At 48.3% G+C, this 10241-nt stretch overlaps 1 protein-coding gene and 1 long non-coding RNA gene across 4 annotated transcripts in view; one reads left to right on the forward strand and one right to left on the reverse strand.

Annotated features, from left to right (window-relative positions):
• Positions 1–10241, reverse strand: part of Samd4a (sterile alpha motif domain containing 4A) — a 216218-nt gene that overhangs the window by 95054 nt on the left and 110923 nt on the right. Inside the window, exon 1 of one of the 3 annotated variants that reach the window (XM_005355368.2) lies at positions 2592–2833. The exons of the other annotated variants lie outside the window; for them this stretch is intronic. The gene's annotated coding sequence lies outside the window, so the exon portion shown is untranslated. Of the gene's footprint in view, positions 1–2591; positions 2834–10241 lie in introns of those variants that run through there. 3 annotated transcript variants of the gene reach the window in all.
• Positions 2959–4097, forward strand: LOC101987420. The gene is made up of 4 exons (XR_258458.2): positions 2959–3110; positions 3422–3504; positions 3620–3650; positions 3874–4097. It is a non-coding gene; the product is annotated as an uncharacterized LOC101987420 (long non-coding RNA).

A 10241-nucleotide genomic window follows, 5' to 3' on the forward strand; every position in this document is an offset into this window, starting at 1 on the left:
TAGGAAAGGTGAAGATTGGAAAGGCTGTGGGCCTTTCTCTTTGGGCACAGAGCCGAGTGGAGCTGTAAGTCAACAGCTGGAGCAGAGCTCTTCGGACTGACCAGGTGAGGAACCCTCACCTGAGCTAACTTAGTGAGAAACTGCAGTCAAAACTGAGGCCAAAGGTAGAAGGTCTGTGACTCGTGCACCCCGAATTCAAGGATGCTGTCTACATTCTGCAAGAAATGAAGACACCAAAACAAGGGGAGGGGAAGTCATGGGGAAGGAGAAAGAAGAGCGTGTGGAGAAAAGCAGGCCCAGGCAGCAAGGTCCAGACTTCAGTGAGCTTTGTCTACCCACTTTCAACAGCCCAGGACCAACAGACTCACTCACTGGGCAAAGACAGAGAGGGTAGATTTGAATGGGAGAGGCTCCTTCCAGGAGACAAACATAAATGCTATGGTAGAAGCTAGGAGCAGTGGTGCACTCTTTGTCCGGGGTTTAGAAAGTCTCCTACTGGCCCTCACCCTTACCTCCAGTGCTGGGGACAGGGCCCAGCGAGGAGAAAGATAATGCAAGGCTCTAGCCTCACTGGTCCTGACCCAAGGATGACTGACAGCAGCAGGGAGTCGCTTTGTGTAATGGACCTTTTACATTGCCACCTTTAGAGATGGATGTACCTGTCAACTGGACACCTGGCTTCGGTCTCAGTCACTAGAACCTGTCCCTTTCGATGAGGTTGGGAGAGAGCTAAGAGAACATGCTAGAACCACAGAAGCGACTTCAATGCAGATCATTTGTAGAGAATCAGATCACGGGAGCCGAGAGCCACTCTGAGGCTTCCACATTGAACCTCTGAGGAACCAAGGGCGCGGCTGTAAAAGGCAGTTGTTTTCTGTCGAAAGATCTTCAGCCCTCTAGAAGATCTCCAGTAGCATCCAGCACATTTCTTGCATTTCTTGGCAAGAAGCACAACCCACCAGACCTGGGTCTCTTGTCCCTGTTCTAGTAGAGACGGCCTTCAGCTGTTTAAATCCTATTTTTGACATTAGATTCTCTCTGCTGGAGATGTTCCTTGTATAAATCCATGTTTCCTCCCTTCCACCTTCGCTCCTGCCATCATCCATGGTATCAGGAGAAGATTCTGCTCCCATGAGCAGAATCTCATCTCATTTTCCCATGGTAGCCATCATATATCTGAGCTCCATGACTGACCTGGCCCAATGATTCTCTCTCGTCATCCTGTTTCATGAGAGTGAGGACCTTACTTCCTGCTGTTCTGCTGCTCCCTCCCCTGGGCAACCATGCCGTCTCACTGGACTGGGCAGGTTGAAAGAGATGCACAAGCTTTCCTGTGATAGCTGATGACAACAGTCTGTCCCTTCTCAGGTCCCCGCCCCACGGCAAAGCTAAGAATCAACAGTAGAAACTAAGGCAGAATTGGCAACGGCGTGTGGGGCCCTAGCCAGCAGGACCGGCCTTTCCCTATCAATGTGCCCCAGGCACCTTTCAGCTACATGCAAACAGATCTCCAGACCATGAATGGGTCCTGCCCCTACTCTCACAGAACTGCAGGTGACATGGACGAGCCAGCTGGGGTCTGCATCCAGGACCCTGGTTTTACAAACTACACTCCAGGAGCACCTTTTGAGACATGCATTCCCAAGAGCCATTGAAGATGACTGGCTATTCTAATGACTTGGTGGGATATGGGGTGGACCCCAAAGTATAGTGTTGTCTGGACTTGAATTCCTACTAAGCTGTAGGAACATGATGTACTTCAGTTATTTCCTCTTTGGAAAATGCAGTCTCTTGACCGATGAGATGCCTGAACTACTAAATCTTCTCACCCCCTCCTATTTGCAGTGTTGGGGGCCGAATCTAGGGCTTTACAGATGCTCTTTATGTAAGTAAGTCCTCTTCTAGTGACCTAATGCCTGAGCACAAGCTATTTAATTTTTGTAACTGACTGGACAGTCAATTGAATTATCATAAGGGACTTGTTAGGAACCCACCTCCATGTCCCACCCCAGCTGCGGAAGGAGGACCCTGTTTGACTAGCCTTGCAGATCACTGAGACCATGGCTCATGTTTGCAAACCACTGACGGGGATCAAGAAAAGCAGAGCTCTCCATTCTAGCGCTAAAATCCCCAAGAAAGGCAAATGTGAGGCCGGCTAAGAAAAGGTGATTTTTATTTTATTTTATTTTGGCCAGGAGAAGAGATCAGAGGAATGGCTTCAAGAATGATGTGGACATATTTTTTTTAGAAGTCATGATTTTAAAACAATAAGCAAGTTATCAAAATGCTATACTATTTCTAAGAAAGGGCTGGCCTCCCTGTTTTCCACTCATCACAATCTGTCCAGCGAAAAGGATGGACAGGGAAACTAGGACCGCACCTGTCTGGATTTTAGGGCGCTGTACAGTAAAGTGTGACCCAGCCTGGGGTGGCCCACAAACACAACGAGGCTCAAATGTCAGTGCTGTCATTTTTTTTTTAACCACGGACTCCCACCCTCCAGCCTCCACATAATCCACAGGGTACAGCCTTGCTCCAGGAGGAGGGTGGTGATGGGTCTGTAGGAAGCCACGGCAGCCAGAACATTTTACCTCTAAACAGCTGCTCCGGAGAGCCGTCCGATGAAGAAGGATTAGCTCACTGCTCTGCCGATGAACCAGGAGACACGCAGCGGGAGGAGCGCAGGTCTCTTGATTAGAGGACCATAATACCGTGCTGCGCTTGAGGGGGAGGACACAGACGCTGTCCAGGTTAGACGGAGCTGGAAACATTACACTTGAACCAGATGGTAGGTGAAAACTGGGCGTGCGGATGGAATGATCGATCACATAAGGGATTGCTCCATCTCCTCCCTCTCCACTTCGTCCTCCTCCTCTTCTCCCCTCCTCTGGTGTGTCTGCTGGGCATAGCTCATCATTATTGGGTGACCACTGGGTATTGTGACGTCAGAGGCATGCTGAGAAGGGGCAGGCAGTGAGGTTTGTTCTGGCACAGGGGGCTGTGGTGTGAACTCTCACAACCTTTCTACGCTCCTCGTCTACATGACGACCTGACCCCACTTCTCAACCATCTCCTGAACTTACCCTCCCTATTCCGCGTGAGAAACCAAGGTACAGGGCAAGTTGCTAAGGTCATTGACCAATACCCTGGCACTGCCGCTAACGGTGTCATGGTCCCTGCTCACTAGTCTGTGCCAGTCTGCTGGAGAGCAGGCTGCTATTATAGAAAGTTTCCACACACCTTCTGTCCCTAACGTTGATCACAAGCATCGCTGGCCCTCAGGCTGTGGTGGCTCCAGCGGGCTGTCACACACTTAGTAAGGCGCTCCATTTAGGACCATGACCACGGCTTGTTTGCACTGGGTATCAATTCACGGCTTCCAGATAGTATTGCACTTTCTAACGTCTTATCTCAAATGCAGCTAACGAGGCCTAGCTTAAGACATCTGGAAATGCAACCTGAATTCAAGAAAAATCAGCACTTTAGTTCTTGCAGCTAAACCAGGTGGAAGTCGGAAGGGACTGCTCAGAGCTGGCCACGGTGGTGGTGGTGGTGGTGGTGGTGGTGGTGGTGGGGTGGCGAGGTCTATCTCTTTTTTAATTCAAGCTGGCATTTGCAGCATCAGTGATGAGGGAATGGAAATAAAAAAGGTAATATGGGTTCCCCTCCTTCCCTCCCTCCCTCCCCTCCCTCCCCTCCCCCCATTTCTCCTGTGTGTGTGTTTCCTCCCTCCCTGTCTCTCCTGTGTGTGTTCCCTCCCTCCCTCTCTCCCTCTCCCCCCCTGCCGTGTGTGTGTGTGTGTGTGTGTGTGTGTGTGTGTGTGTGTGTGTTTGATTATCCAGGTACCTTGATCCTGATATGTAAAATGTTTAGGACTTCAGAGAAAAGGGAAGCAAGCCCTTGGAATAAGGCGTGAATGTGGAGAACAGACAAATCATCTTTAGCACATGGGCTGCTCCACTCATCAGGGAACAGATTCCAGGTCCTAAATAAAGCCCCAGAGAGCACACATGGGAAGTTCCAGCTTGTGCATAAAACAACAAAGGCGCCAGGACCTAGAGTCATCAACAGCCACTCAGGTGACTTGGTTTCTGAGTCTGCCATAAGTTCTTTCAACCACGTAGTAAATAAATTAAAACCTCATTGTAAATGAGCCTCGGCTGCCCCCCTTGTGACTGCTTTTGCTGCCTCCTCATGTGACTAGCCTCCCAATTTAGCGTGTACCCAACTCCCAATGACCTGTAATAACACTATTCCCAAATTAGAGCTCTCGATTTGACTTGGCTTCGGTTCCTCCCTCAAAGCAAAATAAAGCATCCATTTTCTTGTTTTCACATTCATAAATGCTTGCCTCGGAGTCGCCAACTCAAACCCTGCTCCAGGCAGATTGAGCCCCCCTTACCCACCCCCACCCGGCCACCTTCTTCTTCTGGTTAGCCAAGAGCCCCATGGAAAAACACCAAGAGACAAAAACAAAAACAAAATCAGACGAAAATTCCAAGTAAGTGACATTCGGCTGGAAAAGTGATGATTCACTTGCAAACAGAAACCTCCCTGAATTCACTGGTCTATGACACAAGGCTCCGGCTGCGACATAAAGGGACACACGAAATCACCCACAATTAAACCTCTGGAAGACTGGAATTCTCTGGCAGGGCCTTCTCAACTAATGATAAGAAACCCCCAACAGTAGCAGAATGAATCTGATTGAGTGGGAACCTAGGGCATCCCCACCTAAGCTAACAAACCATCCTGAAAAACCCAAGGGGAGTCCTGTCTTCACTGTTCCTCATTCATCCCTGGACCTCCCATAGCCTGGGAGGAATTAGGGCCACGGCCTGGCCTCCCTGGAAAGGGTTCTCTTCCCAGTAGACACACGGGCATGAAGGACCGTGCTAAGGAAGTTGGACTCACCATCCTTCCCAGGATGCTACAGTCCAGGGATACTGGCTGCTGTGCTCTGGACAGAGCTCCCTGATGGAGGAGGGTCATCTGTCTATCTGTTGCTTTCATTGGTTAATTAATAAAGAAATCTGCTTGGCCTGATAGGGCAGAATTTAGATAGGTGGAGTAGACCAAACAGAATGCTGGGAAGAAGGGAAGTGAGGCAGACGCTATAGCTCTCCTCTCCAAGATGGACACAGGTTAAAATCCTTCTCAGTAAGCCACCACCTCGTGGTGCTACACAAATTATTAGAAATGGGTTAGAATTAGCCAGTAAGAGGCTAGAGCTAATGGGCCAAGTGGTGTTTAAAAGAATACAGTTTCCGTGTAATTATTTTGGGTAAAGCTAGCCGATGGCTGGGAGCTAGGTGGTGGGAAGCGGCCCACTGTTCCTATCACTACAGCTCCCCAACCCTGTGCAGAATCTCCATCTAAGCTTCACAGTGTATCAGCCCCTGAGTTCAGGCTCAGACTAGAGACAGCAGGAGATTATGCCCTTCATGCTGGAAGAGAAGCGTCATCCTACCCCTGCCCCTCCCACAGGAGACGAAGGCTCAGCTGATATGGGTCCCTTTTCCTCCACTCCCTGATGAGTCCTTTAGGGTATACAAACTCCCTGCATTAAAATTGGGCTCATAGAGGTGGGTGGGACCTCCTTTACTTGATGTAAATATCCCCACCAAAGGATTCTTGCCTAATTGTCACCTGGACCATAGGGATCTCTTCCATTGTCAGACATGGGACTACAAGATCCCATTGGCCTCTGTAATATTTGTCCAGTTAACTGGGGTCCATTTTTCTAAAAGAACAAATCTACGATGCTTATGCGTCAGTGTTCACCATAGTCATAGGACACCCAAGGAAACACTCAAACATCTATCACCCGATAAAGAAAATGTGCGATGCACAATGGGATATTATTCACCCTTAGTAAAGAAGGGAGTTCTAACGCTGGCCGTAACATGGATGAGCTTCAAAGGCATAAACTATGCCCAGTGGATTAAACTAGATTAAGAGGTATAAATAATGTACAATCCCATATACATGCATCAGTTTTCTAGAGACAGAAAGTAGAATGGAAGTTTCTGAGGGTTGGGGCAAGAAGAAGGGGAACTGGGACTCACTATTTAATGGGTACCAAGTTCTTGATTAGGATGGAAAAAGAATTCTAGAGTAGAATAGTACCGGTGACCCCCTCAACTTTGTGAATGTAATTAACCCTGGACCTGCACTTAAAAATGGTTCAAATGGGTGGATTTTATGTTATAGGTATTTTATGACAATAAAAATATAGAAAAATAGGTCGGCTCTCCTTTTTCACCAAAACAGTTATTCCGCCAAATCTGTCACATTAGGCTTAAATTCACCAGCTTTTAAATAGTTATTTTTGCAAATGTAATTTGTAGGAATCCCCTCCCCTTGGCTTCTCTCCTCTCAGTACATTTCATGTCTCTGAAAACTGGGTATCCAGAACTGAACCTTGCCCTTGGCTCAGTTGCCCCCCGCCCCGGACTCTTGTTGAAGGCATCCCCTTTAATCCCCAAGTCGAGAACTTTGCTGAGTAGGTCTCCTGGCTCCCTGCTTTGGCTACTAAGACAAAGGAATAGAAATTAAAAGAAGGAACAACCTCAACACCCCGGGGCCACTGTCCTAGACTTGGCTCTGTCCCCCAGATGGCTGTGGCCAGTTATGGCTGAGAAGCTAACCCTGAGAAGGCAATGGGACACAGGGCTCAGCTCAGCACACACACACTGGCCTTTCAAGAAGTTTTCTGATAGCTTCTGGGTTGTGGGCAAATGGAAATGGCCAGGAGTCTCCATAGCTTCTATACAAGCCCCCAAGACTGAGAAAAGTGCATCCTACTGGATGCAAAGACACACTTTGGACCCCTCGGCCCAGCTGGAAAAGTTATAAAATTTGAGACAGAAAAGCTTCTTTCTGTTCTTTGAAATCTGTTGAAAGAGCAGCCTGGGTGTTGGTCTCATTCCACAGGATTCAGCATTTCCTGAAATGAACTTTGCACCCCTTGGAAGTGGACTGGTGATTTGGGGGTACCATCTGAAGTACAGCTAACTTGGTAAATTCGCAGTGTGCAGCTTTTCTAGAAACACTGTTTGTCAAATGAATGCCCCTTCATGAGTTAGCTTTTAAAAAGTTAATTCCTCCCTAACAGGAGAGTGATTGGTACCTGGGAAAGGCCAGTGTGTGTGTGTGTGTGTGTCTGTGTCTGTGTGTGCGTGTGAGAGTACGTGTGTGCTTGCATACACGTGTGTGCGTGTATGTGTGTGCTTTACCTCCTAGTTGGACAAAGCACATGTCAAAAGGGCTGACCAATTTCTTTGTCTTCATCTCCTTAACGTCTGATTTTCTGTTTATATCAGAGCTAATAATAAGCAGACTTTGGAAAAAATTTTTTCCAATGCTAGTATTTTGCCTGGAGTTTGAAAAGGCAGGATTGAAAACCATTTTTCTAGGAGTCTTTCGGTTTTGGGATTTGCTAGAGAGGTTCCTAAGAACCTGTCCTCTCCTGGAGCCTATGCCTATCAAGACGAGCCAGGGGTGGGCCTCCCCCCGCCCTGTTGGCCACTTGAGGCTACACACCTAGCAAAGCGGAGATTCACTATCTTGTGTGGGACAGTCTAGATAGACTTCAGTCACCTGGCTTGGGAAAGATTCCTCTGCTCTGAAGAATAGAAACTCAACTTCTTCATGGCTCAAAGGGTCACCTTTCCCTTAGAAGAAACTCTTGATTTCCCCGGTCCTCCTCTGTGAAATAGGCGAGCTATAGGAATCTATTTTCTTATGGAAAGTAAAGAGATGAAGGTTTGGGGCGTTCTGTAGGTTAGGTCTGTGTTTGGTGGGCTCTTGGGTAGGGATAAATTAAACCAAGAAGTAGTCTTGGTGAAGATTCACAAAAGACTGACAAAAGTCAGCCAGGCGGTGGTGGCGCACGCCTTTAATCCCAGCACTCGGGAGGCAGAGTCAGCGAATCTCTGTGAGTTCGAGGCCAGCCTGGTCTAGAAGAGCTAGTTCCAGGACAGGAACCAAAAAAAGCTACAGAGAAACACTGTCTCGAAAATCAAAAAAAAAAAAAAAAAAAAAGATTGACAAAAGTCCATCCCAATCCCAGCCTCTCCATCAGTACGGTGTTTTTACCTTTGTTTGAAGTAACCCTTTCAGTAAAGAACATAGGAGTCACAAGTGGTGGCCCTGGGGTCTCCCTGCCATCCACCTGAGACAGAAGTAGGGGCACATGACTCTCTCTGGCCCTGGCTTATTCATACCTGTGTTTTCAGCTTCCTCACAAGGATTACACTAGGATTCCTCTGCCCTCCATTCCAGGCCCTTTAGAGATGTCCTGGAGTACCCACTCTGGGAGGGGACTCTGGGACTCTGGGACTCTGGGACTCTGGGACTCTGGGAGGTGGCTGTCTCTCCCAATCTTCTGCACATAGACCTGTAGTAACAGAGCCTATACCCCCAGAGAGCACCAGCAGGCAGAACATGACTTTCCTGCGGAGGGCCCACCTCTGGCGGTAGTGTGTGGTACCCAAGTGAAAAAGACAACATGCAGGGTCCAGAAAAACCTTGGTTGATTTTCCAGGTACCAGGAATCTTTTCTTTGAAATTTATTTTTATGTGTATGGCTGTTCTGCCTGCAGATAGGTCTGTGTGCCATGTTTGTGTAGAGCCCACAGAGGCCAGGAGAGGGTATCAGATCCCCTGAGACTGGAGTTACGGATTGTCGTCAATCACCATGTGGGTTCTGGGAATCGAACCTGGGTCCCGTGGAAGAGCAGCTAGTGCTCTTAACTACTGTGTTAGACAGGCTTTCTATTGCTGCGAGGACACACAATGGCCATGCCAACTCTTCTAAATGAAAACATTTAATTGAGATAGTGGCTTACAGTTCAGAGGTTCAGTCCATTATCATCATGGCGGGGAGCATGGCAGTGTGCAGGGAGATATGGTGCTGGTTACATCTTGATCAGATGACAGCAGGAAGTGGACAGGGAAACTCAAAGCCCACCCCCAGAGTGACACGTGTCTTTTCACAAGGACACATCTCCTTCGACAAGACCATACCTCCAATAGTGCCTAGGGCACATCTCCTTCAACAAGACCATACCTCCAATAGTGCCTAGGGCACATCTCCTTCAACAAGACCATATCTCCAATAGTGCCTATGAGTTTATGAGGGCCATTTACGTTCAAACTACCACAACCATTGAGCTGTTGTTCCAGTCCTAGACACCAGCAATCTTGTAAACAGTGGGAATCAGTCATTTTTCTTTATGTCCAGCTGGCCTATTACATACAAGGCAGCGCTGGTCAAATATAAGCCACAGAAAACCTCAACACCCTGGCCGACCTCTGTCGCAGTGAAGGGGGACTTTTGTCTCAGTTCGCCTCCGTTTATGCTTTACAGTGCATATTTATCTTTCATGGCATTATTTTTTTAATTTATTATTTTAAAGACTGAATCCATAGCATCTGGATCTAGAGCAGAACATTGTGGAGACCCGACCCTGTAGAAGAACCGGGGTCTGAATAAGCAGGTGTTTAAAATACAGACAGTGAGCATCAGGGGCTGTCAGTAAGGTGGCTGGGACCTGGGACATGCTTGAGATTCACAAAACGAGCCCTCAGTGGCTCTGTGCAAACCGAGGAAGGTTCAGAATCTTAGCTGTTGGTTACTTGGCAATCACAGCCAAGAGAAGACCCTCCATTTTCCTGGAACTCTCTTGTATGCAGGCCCGACAGGGGAAGACACAAAGGCCATGCAGGAGAGAAAAACGGAATGGGATAGCAATGAAAGAGCAGGGGCAAGAAGCTGATGGGAAACTGAGAAAGGCCCAACTGCTTCGGTTGCCTCTTTGGCCGTGGCTCTCGGCACAGCTCAGGACTTTTCCTCTGTGAGCCACCGCAGCAGGTTCTGCATGCACACAGCAGCTCCCCACTCCCCCAGCGTTAAAGGTGGTTCTGTGATGTCCTTCCTTCATGGAGATTTGGGAAACCACACACCCTCCCCTCTCTGTGCGTGTTTGAGCTCTTCACCCCAACAGTCTCCATCAGGCCAGCCCTGTAACCGGAGATCGCATGTTATGGCAACATAACTATTTTGTGGTCTCTCTTCAATAGCCATACACTTCCTACTGAAGTGGGATATCGCGTCCATCATAAATCCTTCCGCCCTCTGGGGCAGTTTGTGTTATAGCTCATTCCTACAGCTTTTCTTCTGGGAGATTGCCAGCTCACGCGCATGCTCTCTCCTCTCTCTCTCTCTCTCTCTCTCT

Source organism: Microtus ochrogaster, chromosome 17 (assembly GCF_000317375.1).
Source record: "Microtus ochrogaster isolate Prairie Vole_2 chromosome 17, MicOch1.0, whole genome shotgun sequence".
NCBI classification, from domain to species: Eukaryota; Metazoa; Chordata; class Mammalia; order Rodentia; family Cricetidae; genus Microtus; species Microtus ochrogaster.